The 5,000-nt window shown below is 44.5% G+C and overlaps 1 protein-coding gene across 9 annotated transcripts in view; it reads right to left on the bottom strand.

The window, feature by feature from the left end:
* The window catches only part of LOC112236496 (serine/threonine-protein kinase TAO1-B), a 45,430-nt gene that overhangs the window by 16,749 nt on the left and 23,681 nt on the right, over positions 1-5,000 (bottom strand). The window lies entirely within an intron of this gene.

Genomic DNA, 5,000 nt, shown 5'->3' on the forward strand with positions numbered 1-5,000 from the left:
CTAATTCTCTCTTTCTTTCTCTCTCTCGGAGGACCTGAGCCCTAGGACCATGCCTCAGGACTCCTGACATGATGACTCCTTGCTGTCCCCAGTCCACCTGGCTGTGCTGCTGCTCCAGTTTCAACTGTTCTGCCTTATTATTATTTGACCATGCTGATCATCTATGAACATTTGAACATCTTGGCCATGTTCTGTTATAATCTCCACCCGGCACAGCCAGAAGAGGACTGGCCACCCCACATAGCCTGGTTCCTCTCTAGGTTTCTTCCTAGGTTTTGGCCTTTTCTAGGGAGTTTTTCCTAGCCACCGTGCTTCTACACCTGCATTGCTTGCTGTTTGGGGTTTTAGGCTGGGTTTCTGCACAGCACTTTGAGATATCAGCTGATGTACGAAGGGCTATATAAATAAATTGGATTTGATTTTGATGATATAGGTTTGTTTTCCTCATCAATCTAAACACAATACCCAATAACGACAAAGAAAAAAAAGGTTTTTAGAATTTTTAGCAAATTTAATACGAAGAAGAAGAAAAAAAGGAAATATTTTTCAGGTAAAAGTATTGAGACCTTTAACCTTTTTGTTGAAGCACCTTTGGCAGCGATTACAGCCTTAGGTCTTCTTGGGTTTGACGTTACAAGCTTGGCACACCTGTATTTGGGGAGTTTCTCCCCCATTCTTCTCTGTAGATCCTCTCATGCTCTGTCAGGTTGGATGGGGAGAGTAGTTGCACAGCTATTTTCAGGTCTCTCCAGAGATGTTTGATCGGGTTCAAGTCCGGGGCTCTGGGTGAGCCACTCAAGGACATTCAGAGATGTGTCCCGAAGCAACTCCTTCGTTGTCTTGGCTGTGTGGTTAGGGTCGTTGTCCTGTTGGAAGGTGAACCTTCACCCCAGTCTGAGGTCCTGAGCGCTTTGGAGCAGGTTTTCATCAAGGATCTCTCTGTACTTTCCTCTGTTCATCTTTGCCTCTATCCTAACTAGTCTCCCAGTCCCTGCCGCTGAAAAACATCCCCACGGCATGATGCTGCCACCACCATGCTTCAACATAGGGATGGTGCCTGGCTTCCTCCAGATGGAACGCTTGGCATCAGACCAGAGAATCTTGTTTCTCATGGTCTGAGGTGCCTTTTGGCAAACTCCAAGCGGGCTGTCATGTGCCTTTTACTGAGGAGTGGCTTCCGTCTGGCCACGAAACCATAAAGGCCTGATTGGTGGAGTGCTGCAGAGATGGTTGTCCTTCTGGAAGGTTCTCCCATCTCCACAGAGGAACTCTGGTGCGCCGTCAGAGTGACCGTCGGGTTCTTGGTCACAAGGCCCTTCTCTACCGATTGCTCAGTTTAGCCAGGCAGCCAGCTCTAGGAAGGGTATTGGTGGTTCCAAACTTCTTCCACTTAAGAATGATGGAGGCCACTGTGTTCTTGGGGACCTTCAATGCTACAGACATTTTTCGGTACACTTCCCCAGATCTGTGCCTCGACACAATCCTGTCTCTGAGCTCTACGGAAAACTCCTTCGACCTCATGGCTTGGTTTTTGCTCTGACATGCACTGTCAACTGTGGGACCTTTATATAGACAGGTGTGTGCCTTTCCAAATCATGTCCAATCAATTGAATTTACCACAGTTCGACTCCAAGTTGTAGAAACATCAAGGATGATCAATGAAAACAGGATGCACCTGAGCAGAATTTCGAGTCTCATAGCAAAAAGTCTGAATACTTATGTAAATAAGTTAAGGTATCTGTTGTTTATTTTTAATACATTTGCACAAAAAAAAAAACATTTTTCTTTTTTTTCGTTTTGTCATTATGGGGTATTGTGATGTCATTATTATGGGGTATTGTGATGTCATTATGGTGTATTGTGATGTCATTATGGTGTATTGTGATGTCATTATGGGGTATTGTGATGTCATTATGGGGTATTGTGATGTCATGATGGGGTATTGTGATGTCATGATGGTGTATTGTGATGTCATGATGGGGTATTGTGATGTGATTGATGGGGTATTGTGATTATGGGGTATTGTGATGTGATGGGGTATTGTGATGTCATGATGGGGTATTGTGATGTCATGATGGGGTATTGTATTGTGATGTCATGATGGGGTATTGTGATGTCATGATGGGGATGATGGGTATTGTGATGTCATGATGGGGTGATGTCATGATTGTGATGTCATGATGGGGTATTGTGATGTCATGATGGGGTATTGTGATGTCATGATGGGGTATTGTGATGTCATGTATTGTGATGTCATGATGGGGTATTGTGATGTCATGATGGGGTATTGTGATGTCATGATGGGGTATTGTGATGTCATGATGGGGTGATGTCATTATGGGGTATTGTGATGTCATGATGGATGGTATTGTGATGTCATGATGATGGGTATTGTGATGTCATGATGTATTGTGATGTCATGATGGTGTATTGTGATGTCATGATGGGGTATTGTGATGTCATGATGGTGTATTGTGATGTCATGATGGTGTATTGTGATGTCATTGTGATGATGGGGTATTGTGATGTCATGATGGGGTATTGTGATGTGAGTATTGTGATGTCATGATAAATTGTGATGTCATGATGGGGTATTGTGATGTCATGATGGTGTATTGTTTATGAAGGTAAATTTAATCCATTTTTATAATAAATGTAACAAAACGTGGGGTCAGAATACCTTCAAATGCCCTGTATATACACTACTGTTCAAAAGTTTGGGGTCACTTTGTAGGCACGATTTCAAAAGCATAGTGGTGTGTGTGTATGGTGTATGTATAGAGGTGTGTGTGTGGTATAGGGTGTATGATGTCATGATGGGGGTGTGTGTGTCATGTGTGTATAGTATTGTGTGTGTGTGGTGTATGATGTCAGTGGTGTATTGTGATGTCATATGGGTGTATGTGTGATGTGTATGGGGTATTGTGTGTCATATGGGGTATTGTGATGTCATATGGGGTGTGTGTGATGTCATATGGGGTGTTGTGTGTATAGGGGTATGTGTGTGTATAGATGGTGTATTGTGATGTGTGTATTGCGGTGTCATGATGGTGTATTGTGATGGTGTGTGTGTGTCATATGAGGTATTGTGTGTCATGATGGTGTATAGATGTCATGATGGTGTGTGTGTGTATAGAGGTGTGTGTGTGTAGATGGGGTGTGTGCGTATATGATGGTGTATTGTGTGTCATATGGTGTATTGTGTGTAGTGTGTATAAAACGGTGTTTGTGTTTATATAGTGGTGTAATGTGTGTCAGTATCCAAAGCCCTGTATATACACTACTGTTGTTTGTGTGTGTGTATAGCGGTGCATGTGTGTGTGTGTATAGCGGTGTGTGTGTGTGTATAGAGGTGTGTGTGTGTATAGCGGTGTGTGTGTGTATAGCGGTGTGTGTGTGTGTATAGTGGTGTGTGTGTGTGTGCGTATAGCGTGTGTGTGTGTATAGCGGTGTGTGTGTGTATAGCGGGTGTGTGTGTGTGTATATGTGTGTGTGTGTGTGTGTGTATATAGCGGTGTGTGTGTGTATAGCGGTGTGTGTGTGTATAGCGTGTGTGTGTGTGTGTGTGTGTGTATATAGCGGTGTGTGTGTGTATATAGCGGTGTGTGTGTGTGTGTATAGTGGTGTGTGTGTGTGTATAGCGGTGTGTGTGTGTGTATAGCGTGTGTGTGTGTGTGTATAGCGGTGTGTGTGTGTGTATAGCGGTGTGTGTGTGTATATAGCGGTGTGTGTGTGTGTATAGCGGTGTGTGTGTGTATGTGTGTATGTGTGTGGTGTGTGTGTGTGTGTGTATAGCGGTGTGTGTGCGTATTGCGTGTGTGTGTGCCTATATAGCGGTCTGTGTGTGTATATAGCGGTGTGTGTGTGTATAGAGGTGTGTGTGTGTGTGTATATAGTGGTGTGTGTGTATAGGTGTGTGTGTGTGTATGCGTGTGTGTGTGTGTGTGTGTATATAGCGGTGTGTGTGTGTATATAGCGGTGTGTGTGTGTGTATAGCGGTGTGTGTGTGTGTATAGCGTGTGTGTGTGTATAGCGTGTGTGTGTGTGTATATAGCGGTGTGTGTGTGTATATAGCGGTGTGTGTGTGTGTGTGTGTATATAGTGGTGTGTGTGTATAGCGGGTGTGTGTGTGCGTAATAGCGTGTGTGTGTGTATATAGAGGTGTGTGTGTGTATATAGCGGTGTGTGTGTGTATATAGCGGTGTGTGTGTGTGTATAGCGGTGTGTGTGTGTGTGTATAGCGGTGTGTGTGTGTGTATAGCGGTGTGTGTGTGTGTATAGCGTGTGTGTGTGTGTGTATAGCGTGTGTGTGTGTGTGTGTATATAGCGGTGTGTGTGTGTGTGTATAGCGGTGTGTGTGTATAGAGGTGTGTGTGTATATAGCGGTGTGTGTGTGAATAGCGTGTGTGTGTGTGTATAGCGGTGTGTGTGTGTGTATAGCGTGTGTGTGTGTGTGTGTATAGCGTGTGTGTGTGTGTATATAGCGGTGTGTGTGTGTATATAGCGGTGTGTGTGTGTGTGTGTATATAGTGGTGTGTGTGTATAGCGGTGTGTGTGTGCGTATCGGTGTGTGTGTGTATATAGAGGTGTGTGTGTGTATATAGCTGTGTGTGTGTGTATAGCGGTGTGTGTGTGTGTGTATAGCGGTGTGTGTGTGTGTGTATAGCGGTGTGTGTGTGTGTATAGCGGTGTGTGTGTGTGTATAGCGGTGTGTGTGTGTGTATAGCGTGTGTGTGTGTTTGTGTATATAGCGGTGTGTGTGTGTGTGTATAGCGGTGTGTGTGTATAGAGGTGTGTGTGTATATAGCGGTGTGTGTGTGAATAGCGTGTGTGTGTGTGTATAGCGTGTGTGTGTGTGTATAGCGGTGTGTGTGTGTGTATAGCGGTGTGTGTGTGTGTATAGCGGTGTGTGTGTGAATAGCGTGTGTGTGTGTGTATAGCGGTGTGTGTGTGTGTATATAGGTGTGTGTGTGTGTGTATAGCGGTGTGTGTGTATAGAG

This window comes from Oncorhynchus tshawytscha, linkage group LG30, assembly GCF_018296145.1.
Source record: "Oncorhynchus tshawytscha isolate Ot180627B linkage group LG30, Otsh_v2.0, whole genome shotgun sequence".
NCBI lineage: Eukaryota > Metazoa > Chordata > Actinopteri > Salmoniformes > Salmonidae > Oncorhynchus > Oncorhynchus tshawytscha.